General features: G+C 61.3%; 2 long non-coding RNA genes across 3 annotated transcripts; one reads left to right on the top strand and one right to left on the bottom strand.

Moving 5' to 3' along the window:
- Positions 1-580: 580 nt before the first annotated feature.
- On the bottom strand, positions 581-7,897 carry LOC113916185. The gene is made up of 3 exons (XR_003517866.2): positions 7,581-7,897; positions 1,044-5,067; positions 581-948 (listed from the first exon to the last, which is right to left on the bottom strand). It is a non-coding gene; the product is annotated as an uncharacterized LOC113916185 (long non-coding RNA).
- LOC113916184 lies at positions 4,550-9,485 on the top strand. 2 transcript variants are annotated; one of them, XR_003517865.1, is made up of 4 exons: positions 4,550-4,635; positions 7,629-7,738; positions 7,912-8,163; positions 8,502-9,485. It is a non-coding gene; the product is annotated as an uncharacterized LOC113916184 (long non-coding RNA). The 2 variants fall into 2 exon arrangements; XR_003517864.1 differs by having other exon boundaries at positions 7,942-8,163.
- The last annotated feature ends 7,571 nt before the right edge of the window (positions 9,486-17,056 follow it).

The raw sequence follows: 17,056 nt of genomic DNA on the forward strand, positions 1-17,056 counted from the left end.
TGCCTCTCCATCTGGCTGTTCATCTGTACCCTTTATCACGTCCTTTATTATATAACAAACCCATAAACGTGTTTCTTTGAGATCTGTGAGTCACTCTAGCAAATTCGTCGGACCCGAGGAGGGGTCGTGGGAACCCTGATTTGTAGCTGGTGGTCAGAAGTGGGGTCTGCTGGAAACTGCTGCTCACGTTAGCCTCTGAAGTCGGGGGTGTGTGTGGGGCACAGGGGTAGGGTGTTGTGGGACTGAGCCTCCACCTGCGGGATCTGACGCTGTCTCTGGGCAGATGGTGCCAGAATGGAGTTAAATTGTAGGACACCCAGCTGGGATTGTGGGCAATTGTTTGCAGTGGGGACCAGAGCCCCCACCTTTGGTGACAGTGTCAGAAGCAAAGTGTTTGGGGTGCGTGGTCAGGAAGACAGGAGAAGAAGGCTTTTCTACACAAACACTAGAGCAAAGTGGGTGCAGTGAGGTTTCACTGTCCTCCCTGACTCTGCCCACCCCGAGAATCACTGTTTTTATTAGCTTCTGACTTATCATTCCAGGGTTTTGATTTTTTGCAAATATGAATAAACACGCAATATTCATACTTTTACCCTTTATTAGACAAGAGCCAGCACACACCACATACTGCATCCCAGTTTATCCACTTCACAGTGTATCTGTAAACTGGAGGGAGAGGGAGGATGGGCCCTGGACGGGGGACCCTGGCCGGCTGGAAGCAGGGCCCGAGAGTTTTGCACGCTCAGTGGCAAGCATATGGGAGGCCCGGAGCGTCTAAGGAAGCTGGGCATTGGAGGGGCAGGGTGCGGGGGGAGACAGGCTGTGGTCCAAGCCCCATCCCAGCCGGCCTGGAAAACCTCACCCTTTAGATCAGGTTCCTCAACTGTCGTGCAGGATCGTGGGACGGTGGACTGGGTTGAATAGGGTTCCCCCAAAGTTCATGTGCACCTGAAACAGCACATCGTGACTTTATTTGGAAATAGGGTCTTTGTAGATGTAACCAAGTTAAGATGAGGTCAAAAGGGATTAGAGTGGACCCTCACCCCAACGGCTGGTGTCTTTGTGAGTGGAGGACCCGCAGACACGCACGGAGGAGGCCATGTGACAGAGCCTGGGGTGACGCGACACAAGCCATGGAACACGGAGGAGTCCGGGTAACCAGCCGCAGCCGGGACAGGCAGGCAGGACCCGCCCTGGAACCTTCTGGGGAGCACAGCCCCGCCAATGCGTGGGGCTCAGGCTCTGGCGTCCAGAGAGGGAGGTGCGTGGGTTAAGCTTCCAGAACGTGGCACATGACAGAGACGGGCTCATGTGTGAGGTCACTTTCTGCTCTGGACCCCGAGGCCTACTCCAGATGAAGTGGCACAGGGGTGGTGGAAACAGGTCCCCAGGGCCCCGCACCCGTGGATACCGCCCTGGGCACAATCGGCTCCCTCCATGCTTGTAATCACTCAAGCGAGAACAGCGACTGGAAACAGACATTAAAAGATTCTCAATTACACATGCATCTCCCGGAAAATTACATTTCCATAAACATTGCAGAAGCGGCTCAGAGCACGTGGCTGGTGGGGGCGGCCCGCACACCAGGCCCATGGGCCAGCCCTGGCCCCTCCCGAACTCAGGCACCTCTCCGCTGGTGTGGTGGGACATTCCCTCCGCGGGGGGGGCCCGTCACCCCAGACCCAGCAGTTCAAAGCGGGACTCGCCCTGTGTCCACCACCTCACCTTGCTCTCCACCCTCCCCCCGCCGATGCACTGTGTCCTCTCTCCATCTGTGCATCCCTCTGCGTCTGCCCTGGGGCCGCCTCTGACGCCCCGCCTTCTGCTCATCAAGGGACCAGCACACCATTGCCACCGGACGGCCGCTCGCCCCCGGGCCGGAGCCCTGGCTCTATCACGCACCCGCGCTCGCAGCCACTGCCTCTGACACCTCGGTCAGCCCCAGGCCGAGGGCAGGCGCTGTTGCCCAGCCGCGCGGGGCCATCTGTCCACAGAGGGTTGCAGAATTAGGACGGACCAATCCGGTGTCAGTCCCCTGCCCGGCCCAGCTGACCACTGTCTGTGGAGGGGCTGGAGAGAGGAAAGCCTCTTCTCTGTTCGCTGGATGCTGCCTCATGCTCTGTGGCTCCTGTGAGGGCCCGGCGGAGGTGGGCTGCCAAGGGGAGTCGTAGAACACCGCAGAATCCGCTGCCCTGCTCTGGGTTCCCGCAGGCGCCGACACCTGGTAGCTCCACCTCCTGTCAGCAGGCCGGGCCCCCCCAGCCGGCCCCTGGTCAGGAGGGCCCTGAGCGGCCCCTGCGCCGTTTGCCCACACGGGTACCATCTGCTCCCCTGTGGCTAGCTCCATCCCAGATGTCCCCAGAGACACGTGGCTGGGGGGGGCGGTGAGGGGGAGGGAGACAGGTGGGGGTGCGCGTCTAGATGAGCAGACCCCCCACTGGAGGGGCTCACAGACCTGCCCAGGTTTTCACCATGTTCGTGGGAATTCTTAGGAGGAGGAACTCATGGTTTGGAAATATTTTATGCTGTTCTTAGTTCCGGGAATTAATTCTTTGATAAGGGTCCATTCTAGTTGCTTGCAAAGATTCTTTAGGAAACAGCTCAGCTGGACCAGCCTAGATGGGCAGTTTCGGAAACAGCGCAGGGGTGAGGGGGGTCCACACGTGTATCTGCCCAAACCTGAGATCCCCCCCCGACTTTTCAGAGCCAGGAAGGCTTTATCTTACCAGTACCTTCTCATTGGTTTGCTCCCCGTAACCGTCTACAGAACGCCGTTTCAATACATTGAGAATTAACATTGCTCAGTGGCACTGAGGATTCCTTTCAGTTGCAAGTGATGGGACCCCAAGCCAAGCTCATTTCAGAAAAGAAGAGAGTTTGCTGGTTGACTTAACTAGCAAGTGTAGGATGCAGCTACCTTCAGGCACAGCCGCATCCAGGAGCTGGAAAGCCACACTGGGTACCACCTTAACTCAGACTCTAAACTTAATTTCACTGATGTTGGCTTTGCTCCCGGCAAAGATGATGGCCTGGGAGCTCGAGGCCTAGGGGGTCCCCAGAACTCCCAGCTTGGAGGATCAGGGTCGTTCTGCCTTCACCCTTCCAGAAAAATCCTGGGCAGGGTTTGGATTGTGCGGGCTTGGGTCACATGGCCGTTGCTGAGCTGATTCCTGTGGGTGGGGGAGCACCGTTCTCTCGCTCTCTCGTTGGCTGGCCTCGGGTCGCGGGACTCCAGCCAGCTTCCGTGACCACTCTGGGGACAGGGAGGCTGTCCCACCAATAACAGAAGCCATCGTGAGGGTAAGGGGGCGAGGAGGTTTCACTGAAGGAAAGCAAAGAGGGATTTTGTTACTAGATGAAGAGGACATTGTGTCTGGGAAGGTGAAAGCCACCAGCACCTGACAGCACGTGAATTGTTGATGCTGTCACCCCTAGAAGATTTGCATTTCGGGGCCTGACACCTCACCCATGAGCGCCTCCTACTTTCTCAGGCCCATAGCAAGTGCGCCATATGGGTGCATGTGCTCCACAGAGCTCACAGTGCTAGGCAGTAGGTGCTCCACGAATGTTTGGGGTGTAGAGGCATCCAGTGGGCTCTTGCAGCCTGGCAGATCATTGAATCCCCCTACCTTGTACCCCCTAGGCTGTAGCGCTCACCCTTGAGGAGGGTCCATGTCTGAGCGTGAAACAGATGGACGGAAGCAGAGGGGTGTGCACCAGGGTCTACCCTCAAAGCGCCGTCCCCGACCCTGATGCTGGGGTGCAGTGCCCTTCGGGGGTCTGGCCTGGAGACTCCCCGCCCGCCACCCCGTACACGAGTTACCTAAATGCTTCTCCCTTCCACTCGCATCAGCTGCAGGTCAGGACCCGCGTGCGTTTGATGCTAATGGAAAATCTGCCTTGGGACTCGTGGAGTGGCCTGAGCCATCGGGCGTGTGACAGTGAGGGGGCCCAGGCTGAGCTGCCTCTCCCCAGGGGGCGCTGGGAGGGGGCACACTGGGGCCCGCCACGCCCACGAGGTTGGCCTCTGGGCTCCAGGGCGAGGACAGACAGGGAAGGTTGTGGCAGAAGGGCCCGCCCAGCGGCCAGCTTAAAGGCGGTCAGGCCTCAGCTGGCCCTGGCTCGGCTGGGTGGGAACCGTTCCAGAATTCCAGGCATTTGCAAATGGAACAGCTGCGGGGACAGCCTGGGGCCTCAGCGCTCTGCCCCCACCCAAAGCCCCCTTCCCCTAACCCAGCCTGTCAGATCAGCGGCCTGTGAAGCCCACAGGCAGGAGGCGTGCAGGAGGTGCGGGGAGATTCACGGAGGGAAAAACCAGTGCCTTAGCCAGCGCCTCAAACAGAAACCCTTCCCAAACCCCGAAAGTGAGGGCTTTCTTCTTTGCAGATCTGCCTGTGTTTCTGGGTTTCCAGGGGCCTGGCTGGGGCTGGAAATAGAAATGCATTCCGTGCATTCATTCACTTAGCAAATATTTACTAAGCACCTCCCATGGGCCAGGCCTGGGCCAGGCCCGGCTCCCTCCTCCTCCTCATCGTATGTCAGTGAGCAAAACAGACCAACCCGGGCCTTCACGGAATTGGTGCCCGAGTGTGGGAAGACAGAACAAAAGCAAAAGGAGGACAAGGAATTACAGCGGTCAGTGGAGAGGTGCTAAGCGCTACGTGAAAAGCAGGGCAGGCAGAAGGTGGAGGGCCCGGAGCAGACCGTCACGCTTTTGCTTGTGCGGGCCCAGCGAAGCAGCGCGGGGCTGTGGGCGGAGGGCCCACGTGGCCCGCGAGTGCGGTCAGGCTCCCCTTAGCTGTGGCGTGGAGCACAGATGGTGGCGACGCGGCAGGGAAGCCGGTGGGAGTCCGCTGCGTGATGCAGGGGTCGAGTGGGCAGATCCGGGGTGTGTTCTGAGGAGGGAGCCGCTGGGGTTTCCCGGAAACGAGGAGAACTTGGATTAGGTCTGCACCACGTCCGCGGGGTATGCCGTGGTGGTGGAAGGCGGGGGCGCCCTGGCTCGGCCTGCCGGAAACTGGCGAAGCAGGTGCAGCGTGTCCAGGTCGAGGAAGCCGGTCTACGAGCCTGGAGGGGTGCAGGGAGGCATCAGGGGCCACCGGGACGGTTTGCTCTTGTGAAAAATACATTTAGTTCAGAGACCTGTGCCACAATGACGCAACGTTTACCGAGCAGCACCACCATGCCCCCTAGAGAACCCAGCCCCCAGCTGTGGGGAGGTGTGCGGCACCCGGCACCTTCTAGAGGCTGGGCCTGGCCCCTCAGAGCCCCTTCCAGAGCCCTGACTGCTGCGTGGGGACAGGGTCTAAACGTGATGTTGCGTTGTGGCCAACATCTTGTAATGCAGCAAGAACCCTTGCCCCCCCCCCACCCTCCAGTGGGGCTGCACCTTGCCTCAGGGGGCAAAGGGAAGATGCAGAGTGTGTGCGGTGTGAGTATGTGTGAGTGTGTGCGTGTGAGTATGTGTGTGTGCGTGTGAGCGTGCCATATGGGCGCATGTGCCTATGAGCATGTTACACACGTCTTCTGTATTTGCATGTGAGTATTGCAGGCGTCCGTGTGTCTGTGTGTATCTGTGTGTGTGTGCACGTTTGTACTGGTTTAAAAAGTGACCAAGTGAACTCATGCAGAAAGAACCCAAGGTCAGGAAGGGCTCTGCCGTGTGGACTTGGAATGTGTGAACCCGGGTCCTCAGAAGGAAGGGAGCAGAGTGCAGGCTGCAGCAGGATTGGGCATGGACACACAGAGGGAGCTGCCCCCCCCCCGCCGCCCTGGGCTCCCGGCCCCACGGCCCTGCAGTGGGCAGAGAAGCTACTCACTGACGGGGACCAGGGCGGAGAAGGGAGACCTGAAGGGGTTGGAGGGCCAGAAGAGGAAGTACATGTTGTCTGGGTGGGGGGGGGCATCGGGGGCAGGAGGGACCCTGTGGGGAGCCCACTTCCTCTGAACAGCCTGGTGGGATCCTGGACAATAAGTAACCCAAATAAGAGGGGGTGAGCTGTGGGCACTGGAGCATCCCCAGGAGTGTGACCTGTGCTCAGCGGTTGAGGGAGGCTCAAGGGGGCAGCGCCAGTCAGTGGGAACGGTGGCTCGGTGGCGGGTTCCCAGCAGGAAGGACCGTCCTGGCCAGCAGCGATCTCCTGTGGTCAGGCAGCCTCCCTCTGTGTAGGCAGCCAGCCTGACGGCGGCGGGGAGGACGGCCGATCGTTTGTGTAGAGTTTCAAAAGGAAAATCGGAGCTTAATTGGATGTTGACCTGACGGCAGGTAGCAACACACCAGCAGATAGCTCCAGACCTCTAGGGAAGGGCTTCCCTCATTTCCAGTGCTGGGAACTTCATTATCACTGCCATCAGCACCACCTCCACCTTCGCCTCTACCTCCATCTTCACCTCCTCTATCACCTCCGCCACCTCCACCTCCACCACCACCATCACCTCCTCCACCACCTCCATCATCATCACCTCCACCTCCACCACCACCATCACCTCCACCACCATCACCTCCACCATCACCTCCTCCACCTCCACCACCTCTATCACCTTCACCATCACCTCCACCACCACCATCACCTCCACCATCACCTCCTCCACCTCCACCACCTCCATCACCTTCACCATCACCTCCACCACCACCATCACCTCCACCACCATCACCTCCACCATCACCTCCTCCACCTCCACCACTTCCATCACCTTCACCATCACCTCCACCACCACCATCACCTCCACCACCATCACCTCCTCCACCACCATCACTGCCACCATCACCTCCTCCACCTTCACCACCTCCACCTCCACCACCTCCATCATCATCACCTCCACCTCCACCACCACCATCACCTCCACCACCATCACCTCCACCATCACCTCCTCCACCTCCACCACCTCTATCACCTTCACCATCACCTCCACCACCACCATCACCTCCACCATCACCTCCTCCACCTCCACCACCTCCATCACCTTCACCATCACCTCCACCACCACCATCACCTCCACCACCATCACCTCCACCATCACCTCCTCCACCTCCACCACTTCCATCACCTTCACCATCACCTCCACCACCACCATCACCTCCACCACCATCACCTCCTCCACCACCATCACTGCCACCATCACCTCCTCCACCTTCACCACCTCCACCTCCACCACCTCCATCATCATCACCTCCACCTCCACCACCACCATCACCTCCACCACCATCACTTCGTCCACCACCATCACCATCACCTCTACCTTCACCTCCACCATCACTTCCACCACCACCTCCACCATCACCTCCACCATCATCTTCACCACCACCTCTACCTTCACCTTCACCATCACCTCCACCACCACAACCACCTCTACCATCACCATCACCTCTACCTTCACCATAACCTCCACCTCCACCACCTCCATGATCATCACCTCCACCACCACCTACACCATCACCACCACCACCATAATGATCACTGTCTAATTGCTACTATTTGGGGGGTAATGATCAGATACTTGTTCACTCCATAAATTTTCTCATCCCAGACTTTACCATCCCTCTCTGCCCTGCCTACACTGTGCCCCGGGAGGCTGCCCACCTGCTAGGTGACTCTGCTCAGCTGACTCCCTCACCCTCTGGCTTCCAGCAGGGGCTTCCTTCTGATCGGAGGGCGCAGCAGGACGTCAGATGGAGGAGAGCAGAAGGGAGGGACACTCGTTCTTCTTCACCAGGCTGTAGGAGCACAGACCCCACCAGGTGACCCTGAGGCCCTGGCCCTGGCTCTGGTAACCACCGCCTTCCCACACTCCTTCGGCCTGGGGGTGGTCACAGGTCCCTTGATGCCTCAGCCGCTCTGGTGGTTCCCTCAATCCTGCCAACACCTCTGAAAATGCTCTTTTCATTAACAAATCTCGTTGCCCCCCCATAAGTGGGCCATCTGTTTCCTGTCCTATTCTGAGAGATGCCAGTCTCGTGACGTGCCAGGCACAGCACACACATCCTGGAGAGTCCCAGCAGCACCTGCACAAAACCCCCATTAAGGCAGTTGGCAGCACCTGTGCCTGGGGCATCTGGGCTGAGGTCAGGGACACAGCCTGCCCCAAGGAGCCCCGGAGGGTCTACAAGACAGCAAGGGCCCCAGCCTGACAGAGTCCAGCTCCAGGAGCTGGGGTGGTGAGCAGGTAGGAGGGAGCCTGTTGGACTCAGGCCTGGGTGCAATGGGGATTTGCCCATGACTGGAGGGGAGATCCAAAGGGCCCTGGAACCTGCCCTGGCTCCCCCCGGGGTGCTGGGAGGCTCTGCTGGGTGGGGGAGACAGGGAAAGACAGACCCCTCCTCGTGGGGAAATACCATGCCCTCTCCAAACAGCCCTGCGGGGGTGGGGGGAAGCACAAAGCTTCTCCTCTTTCTTCTGCGCTAAAGCCGCGCTCTCTGCTGACTTCCCTTCCTGCCTGGCTTCCCCCTTTGCTCCGCCTGCCCCCACCCTGCTTTCCCCTTTCCCTTTCCCCTTCCCCACCAGGGCTCTGCTGTCAGCCGGTCATGACCTTCCAAAGAGACCCAGCCCCTGGCACAGGGTTGCTAGGCCTGTCCTCAGCCTCTTCTGTCGCCAGGACTCCGGGTGGGAGCCCTGTGGGGCCTGTCCCGCCGGCCCATCCGGAGCATCCGCAGAAGCAGGACATGCCATTTCCACGTGTGGGGCTTTGTCATCTGTCTGGACCTGGCTCCTTCACAAAGTGTCCTCATTCCTGAGTCTCGAGGACAATGGACTTATCAGAGTGGGACCTCTGGCTCCCGGAGGGAGGCGCAGTCTCCGGACAGGCTGACAGTGGGCCCCACTGGACAGGTGATGCTGCAGAGCCCATGCAGCTGGGAGTGGGGCGCTGGCCCAGGGGTCAGGGCTCTGCTTCCCTTCCTCTGGGCTCCAGGCTTCTCCCCCAGCCCACCTGGCGCCTTTCGATTCCTTCTAGATCCGACCTCAATGTGACCACAGTGATAGTCACGTTACTCCCCACAGGGCCCCTGCCCTCAAGCCTGCCCTCCCCCTCCTCCCTCTCTCCCTCCGTCTGTCCCACCCCCCCTCCCCCGCTGGCCACCAGACCCATGTGGCATTGGGGGGCGGCTCCCTCTCCTTGAGCACACCCCTCACCGTGGAAGCCATGGGCTGGGCCCCACGGATCTGGGAGAGGTCTCAAGTACCCATGACAAAATCACATGTCTTCAGAATCTCGTGTTTTCATTTAAAACAAAATTCATTCACATATGGCACGCTCCTCCTTGCCAATCGGTGCTTTATAATGAATGCTCCGCCGAGGCTCTGCTGACCCCTCCCCAGAGCCTCCAGGCCCAAGCATCGTTCCGCATCTGCTGACGGCTCAGGGCACCCGTGTCGCGGCTACCAAGTGATAGCACATCGCCCAGCAGGCAGGCAGGGGAGCCAGACCCAGAGTCTGGTCTTGGCCAGCCTCGGGCAGGGTGGGGACCTGGCCGCCCGAACAAAGGCCTGTTTACCCGGCCAGGAGGACGCCAGCCGCAGGCCTGCCGGGCCCTGTGGGATCCACGCACGGAATCACCATGGGCAGCCTGTGCCCTAGCCACATCCTCCTGGGGCCACCCCGGGCCTGGCGCCGTGGACAAGGCAAGCGGGGGGTGGGGGGGGTGGGGGGAAGGGCAGGGAGGAACCTCTGTGTCCTTGGCAAGGCCAGATGCTCGTGCGTGCCTGTTGGTCAGCTGAGACAGTGCAGGCAGAGTGGGGGCCCCAAAGCCATCCACATCCTCATTCTGGAAACTGGGAATGTGTTACTTTCCACGGCAAAGGTCGCTGATTCCCTGACCCGAAGGTGGGCAGGTGTCCTAGATCCTCTGGGCGGGCCCCAGTCTGCCAGGGTCCCTTAACTGGAAGAGGCAGGAAGGAGCATTAAGGTCAGAGAGAAGCTGACTGTGAACGGGGGGAGGGCCACAAGCCGAGGGGTGCAGATGCCTCTAGAAGCTAGAGAACAGATTCTCCCCTGGAGCCTCCAGAAGCAGCCAGCCCCACCACACCTTGCTTTTAGCTCCATGAGACCCTGCAGGACCTTGGACCCAGGAGACTGTAAGAGGAGAAATCTGTGTGTGCAAGGCCACCGAGTGAGTGGTCCTTTGTCACCCCAGCGACAGGAACCACGCGGGAATCGGATTCTGCCCTCCACAGCGGCAAGTCACCATGAGGCTGGCTGAGCCTGGGATTCCCCATCTGAATCTTAAGGACAATAACCCCCCTCCAGGAGGGTCCGGGACCGTGCACGTGGGACACTTCATGCCGCGGCTGCACGCAGTAGGAGGGTGTGTCCATGGTCAGGCCACCACCTTCCTCCCCATGGCATGGGCCCCACACCCCGGCTCATCCACTCGTGTGGGGTAGGGCTTGTTGCTGGGGCAAGGGGGGACGGGGAGCCTGTGGGATGGGCAGGGGCGAGGTGGAGGGGATGGGCTGGGGATCCTGGAAAAGAGAGCGTGTCCCTCCAAGATGACCAAGGGCGTGGCGTATGGTTGCACCAGGGCCACCTGCAACTGTGGCTCAAATGGGTTGGATCCTCCTCCGGCCCAGAGCTGCACGTGGGGGGCGGTCCCATCAGATCCTCTGTAAGGAGCCCAGGAGTAGCCAGGGAAACCTGCAAAGATGAAGGTTTTCTTTTTTCTTTCTTTCTTTTTTTTAAGTTTGATTTCCTTATTTTTCAATTTTTTTATTAGTTTCAGAGGTAGAGGTCAGTGATTCATCAGTTGTATGTAACACCCAGGGCTCATTCCATCACATGCCCTCCTTAGTGCCCGTCACCCGGTTACCCCCTCCCCCTCCCCCGACCCTCCGGCAACCCTCAGTTTGTTTCCTGTGATTAAGAGCCTCTCACGGTTTGTCTCCCTCTCTGATTTCTTCTTGTTTTATTTTCCCTCCTTTCCCCTATGAGCCTCTGTGCTGTTTCTTAAATTCCACATATAAGTGAGATCATACGATAATTGTCTTTCTCTGACTGACTTATTTCACTCAGCATAATACCCTCCAGTTCCATCCACATCGTTGTAAATGACAAGATTTCATTCTTTTTGATGGCTGCGTGATATTCCATTGTCTCTATATCCCACGTTGCCTTTATCCATTCAAGAGCAGGATGTGGAAGGGTTTGGAAGCAGGGACGGGGGGAGGGTGGCACGTGCTGGGTGGGGGTCCTTGGGGGCGGCTGGAGTGGGCGGGTGGGCACAGGGGCAGAGGGAAGGAAACCAGAGAAGGCCTCTCTGGAGCAGGGGAGGGTGGAGGGACAGTGCCAGGCGGTGGTCAGGGCTGGCAGGCCGGGCTGGTGGTTGGTGTGTGGCTGGACCCTGAGCGGGGCCCTCCGCAGCCCCACCAGGCACCCCTGACCAGGAAGCGGGTGCTCCCCAGGTGGAGACAGCTGCTTCCGGGTACCTCCCCGTCTCTACCAGTGTCCGGGGGCCACCACCCAGAGCACCACACGCCGAGGCGTGAACAGCACTAACCTGGCCATCTGGAGCCAAGGTGTTGGCAGGGCTGGGTCTCCCCTGGAGGACCTCCGGGAGGGCCCATCCCGCGGCCCTCTCCCAGCTCCTGGTGCTGCTGGCCGTTCTCGGGGTTCCCAGTCTCTGCCTCTGTCCTCACATGGCTTCCTCTGTGTCTGTGTGTCCTCTTCTGTGTCTGCTCAGGACACTCTCCAGGGATTTAGGACCCACCCTGCTCCGGCCTGCACTCATCTCAACTCGAGGACAACCGCAGAGACCCGGTTTCCAAATAAGGTCCCTTTCAGAGCAGTGGGTTAAGGCGTGGGCCTATCTCTTTGGGGGATACAATTCAACCCACATCATCCACACCCCAAAATGGAGCACGACAGCTGAGGGCCAGGCCTGGGGTCCACACACAGGGGCACTGGGAGGGTCCAGGTCTGCGAGCCGATGCCCCTGCCGTGGACCCAGGTGTCCCTGAAAGCCTTCCCTGTCCTCCAAGCGTTGGGGCTGGAGCAGCTCCCAGCCCCAGGCTCTCTGACCCTAGCCAGGAGGGTGGGACCAGATCCACGAGTGGGCGCAAGCCGCCCCTCCCTGGGCCTGGGCAAGCCCACGCTGGAGGGAAGATCTGAGCCTTGCTGGCCGCCACGGAAGCCGACAAGTGAATCCCCCCCCCCCCGCCCCCGCAAGCTTCAGCCTCAGGGCAGCGAGCACGGGGCCTGCACGCTGGCGGACAGGAGAGCCTGGGGGGCAGGGCACGGGGACTCGTCCCACTGTCATGGGCCTGGGGTACCCCTCACCTGGAGTAAGGGTGGTGGGCGCCAGGACAAACGCCCAGAGTGGAACGGCAGGTGGAGTGCAGCGCCCGTGGTAGGGGCGGGCACCTGTGTGTCCTTACGGAGAAGCTCACAACCCCATGAGAGATTCGGGGCCACCCTCACGCCACGGGGTTGGGCCTGGTCTGGGGGCCTTCAAGGACAGTACCCCTCCCCCCCTTCTAAGCCCTCGCAAAGTGCAAAGGGCAGGTCAGCCATGGGGCAGAGGCCTGGTCACCGGGTGTCCCTGTGGGAGGGCCTCCCGCTCCGTGGCGCTGGACGGCGTATCCACGGGCTCAGTGAGGCGGGAGGAGGCTCCAGAGCGAAGGGCAGCATCTGAGGGAGCTGCCGAGGCCGCGGGGGCCCCTGTCCCGTGGAGTGGGCCTGCCCACCACTCCCACGAGTGACGGGTCTGTCCTAAACGGCCCCCACCTCCCTCCCCACCCAGCCCCACGGGTGCGGAGCTTCTCTGGCTCCTTCTGCCACAGGAAGGAGACCCTGGGAGCTGGGGCTTCATCCGGAGTTGTCCCGAGGACAGGGTCCCGAGTAGGGGCACCTGGGGATAGTCTGCAGAAGAGACCTGTGGCCGGGGGGCGGGGGGGGTCCCGCCGAAGCCGAGTCTGCCGCTTCTCAGCCCGAGGGAGCCTGCTGCCCGAGTGTGCCCCGGGCCCCCAGCCTGGGGGTTCTCCTGGGGCGAAGCCGTCCTAGAGCTCAGCCAGCAGCGGGCAGGTGACCCAGAACCACTCACCACGGAAACCGCCCGGGCCCCACGGCCCCGCGTGTCCCAGAGCTACAGGCAGAGAAGGACTTCTGTCCCATGGGGACCCCTGAGTCCAGGCAAGGTCAGAGTGTGTCGGGGGTCACAGCGGCCACCAGGCCCTTCCCTGCACGGCAATCTGCTGAGCCCTAGACCACTGCCCAGGGAGCCACATCACCGGCCCCACCACCAGTGATCAGAAACGTGGCCTTTGGGGGAAGAAGGGCTACCCCTCACCACGGTGGAGACTCGGGTCTCTGCTCTGGTTTCCCTCTGCCTCTCCTGGGGGAGCCTGGGGGCTCCTCTTGCTGAGATCTTCTCCCCAGACTCCCAGAGGCCTGTGGTGAGCGCGTGTCCGTCTGTCCCCAAGGACAGCCCTGTCTGTCCTGCTCATGCCTCATATTGCCTTAGGGGAGGGGGGGAGAGAAGGCCACATCGGGACCCCTCCTGGGCAGTGGGCGCCGCAGCCCGCCTTTCCACAGCCAGCCCGGGCACCCCCTGCCCAGCCAGGGCCCCCCACCGGTTCCAGGGTGGGAGCATCCACCCTGGGGCCTCCCCCTCCCTCCATGTTGTAGGGGCTGCGAACTTAGCACGTGTGCAACTATTTGTGGCCAGATGCCCTTCCCGCCTCCTGTCAGCCCTCCCAGGAGGCCTCGACCATGAGTCACCAGCTCTGCTCTGGGGTCAGGCAGAAGCAGCCTCGCCCATGCAGACTTTGGAGGCCGCACCCTTGTGAAGTGGGGCACCAGCCCGGCTTGCAGCCTGGAGCGGGTCGGGAGGGAAGGGGATAGGCTCTGCTCCTGGGCCCTGCCCCTGCTCCAGGCCGTGCAGACGGCAGCCCTCACGATGGCCGACTCGCTCATAGACTCCATCCACGGTCCCTGAAGGCCGTGGGCAGGCCATGCTGACAGAGGAGTGTCTGGCCAGGCCTTCGGGATGTGTGGCTCTGTCCCAAGTGGCTCAGCCAGCCGTCAGGTTCCACGCCCAGGATGGCCGGTCCCAGGCCCCTGTTGACCAGGAGGAGGCAGGACAAGCCGGCCCTTACCAAGGCCACACGTCGGGATGCGGAGCCACCCACCGTCACAGGACAAGCCAGAGGGCAGTACGGCAGGGGAGTCTGGAGGGAGAGGAAAGGCCTCTCGGGGTCTGAGGTGCTTGGCGGGGCCAGGGCAGACCCCCACAATCACACAGGAGCCCCTGGGAGTGGGGGGAGCAGCTGTCCACTTTTTTATCCTGGCCCTGCCCCAGCCGAGCTTGGCCTGGGCTGGCCGTCAGCCTCAGACTCAGTTTCCTAATCTGGTCCCAAGGCACCAGGTTGGACCCATTAAATGAGCTCTTATTCGTGAGAGGGGACTGTTCTTCAGGCTAACCTGGGATGGCGGGCTGAGCGGTGGCCCCGGAGACACGGCTCCCCGGACCCTTGAGTGTGACATTCTGTGGAATGAGGGCCTTTGCAGACAGGATTGAGGGAAGGGGCAAGATGACACCATGGTGGCAGGGGGTGGAGAGGGGGCATAAGTCCGATGATAGCAAAGAACAGATGCAGACGCTCGGGCCGAGGCCGTGCGAGGGCGGGGCGCAGATTGGACTGATGGGCTGTCTACAGGCCCGGGAGCCGGGGAGCCGGGCAAGGCGCAGAGGCTGGGAGTGAGGTGCGAGCAGACTCCACCCCCGGCCCCGCAGGAGCCTTCAGGAGGGCCCAGTCCTGCCCACACCTCGAATTTGGACTTCTGGCCTCCAGAGTCAGGAGGGAGAGCGGGAAGGGATTTCTGTGGTTTAACCCAGCCAGCTTGTGTTGATGTGTTCCGGCAGCCTGGGGCAACAGAGCTTGTCTACAAGTGGGTGGCGTGCGGGGCGGACCCCCAGGCACCGGGCCCCCAGGGCTGCGTAGCAGGAAGGGGCCCGCGCATGGCCCCAACCATTCCCAAAACTCAAACCCTGCCTGGAAGGAGTCCACCAACATGGAGGGAGGGCTTCCCAGCAACAGGCAGCCTGGGACCCCTCCCTCCATCTTCACGGACTGCAAGCCTCTGGCCAGTGGGCAGAGCCCAGGAAACCCTGGACCCCCACGTCAGCCTCTGCGGCGGGGCCCCGGGAAGCACGGATGATAGGGCCCCGAGATCGAATGTTCCTTTCAGGTGCGGGGCCCCCAAACTGCTACCCTGCTGGGCCTGGACAGTCGCCTGGCAAGTGTGGGACCCCAAGGCCCCTCCGGCTGGATTCTCGGATATTCCGAGGAGAGGAGCCAGTGACCAGCTCTCCTTGTAAACCAGGACACGGAGGCTTGAGCCGCAGAGTGGACGAGCGCAAGGGGCAGGTGTGTGTCCCGTTTGCTCAGTGCCCAGCCTGGCACTTGGCATCATGGACAGCATGTGGGGTTCGGCCTCCGACAGCCACAGCGTGGCTGGGGAGACAAGACCTCCCACCGAGGGCTGAGGTCACAGGGTGGCGTGAAGTGGTGCAAGTGGCCGCAGTGGGGCCGGGGCATTGGGGCTTCTGGATGAGCATGGGTCCTCCTGGCTTGCTGCGTGGAGGAGAAGGCATTCTGAGTGCATAAACTGCGGCACGCACAGGGAGCGGAGGGTGTGTGCAGACAAGAGCTGAGGAGTGGGATTTAAGCTGCTGAGGGGGATCCCTCTTGAGAGGCACTGGGGGCACCCTGTTGGCGGGACACCCCCTGGAAGGATGACAGGAGGCCACGCTAATTTGAGTTCAGAGAGGGCTCCACGGAGCGGGGGGGCCACCTTCTCAGAAAAGCCTTTGCAAGGATACAGTGTCGAATCTCTCGGGGGACTCACGCTTCCCTGCCCCAGAGCGGGAGGGGTCAGAGACAAAGGGAGGGCTGGGGAGGTCACACGTGGGAGGTGCGAGGGTCAGTGGGGTCATGCAGATCAATCGCACCCCGGCGGGACCCGGAGCCTCCACGGGACACCAAGGAGAAGGCATCAGGAAGTGAGTGTTTTTTTCCGTGAGCTTCTAGTCCCTGCGTTTTTGATTAGGGTCCTCCGAGGCTCCTTTTACCTCCGTGAAATTGCAGGTTGGCGGCAGTGGCCGGGCCCCTGCCAAGTCCCTCAGTTAGCTAGAGGCCTCTGGTGGCCACAGGATGGCAAGCTGCTACTCTTGGGAGCCCACTGGGGGAGAGAATCCAGCTTCCGTTCCCTCCTCCTGGGGCCCAACCCTGGGATGCTTGCCTCATGGAAACTGCTTCTAGAAACCCCGTTGCCTGAGCTGCCCAGCTCTCAGGGAGACAGGGATGCAAGCTCAGCAGGCAGCACCTGGGTGGACGTGCTGCCTCCTCTCCCCTGGGACCCCCTTTGCCCTGCAGGGCTGGTGACCAAGAGCTGTGATGTCACCGTGACCCTGGAGGCTGCCAGGCGCCCAGTGTGAAGGCCCCTCCTGGCCAGCTCAGCACTGACGCAAATCAAAAGCTTCCAGCCCTGTGAGAAGCGGCCGCCCGCCCCCGAGCCAGCAGCCCTGTGGTCCGCCACGGGGGGTGGGGGCGGTGACAGAGGGCTCCAGCAGGCCTGGCATTTGAGATAATCAGCTGCTCTTTAAAGGGCGGCCAGCGTGGCATGTGGGGTTCCCTGGAGGTCAAGAAGAGCCGGCCACTCTCGCAGCTCCTGGCAAGGTCGGCCGCCCCGTGGAGCCTCAGGTTCTGCCCACCAGACCGGCCCCTGCCCTGTGTCCCCAGCCAGACGGTGCCTGGGGGCCTTGGGCTCTGCGGCTCTGCTCAGGGCTATTTGCCCAGAGTGGCACGGAAGTCTAGGGGCCGTCAGGCCAGATGGACGCACCCCAGGGCAGATGGGGGCAGGGGACAGGGCAGCCCCCGCGTGGCATCCGGCAGCCTGGGGGTGGGTCCTGTTTCCTCTGGGTCTCCTCACGCCCCGGGCTGTTGCAGCCGCTTTCCTTGCTTCCCAGGAGCTGATTCAGTCTCCCTTTTAGATCCTCCCCAGGGTTTGCACACTCATGACACATATCGGGGGCTCCTCCAAGGAATGTGGGCACGGGGCTTGGAGA

The sequence above is a fragment of the Zalophus californianus genome, chromosome 1, assembly GCF_009762305.2.
Source record: "Zalophus californianus isolate mZalCal1 chromosome 1, mZalCal1.pri.v2, whole genome shotgun sequence".
NCBI lineage: Eukaryota > Metazoa > Chordata > Mammalia > Carnivora > Otariidae > Zalophus > Zalophus californianus.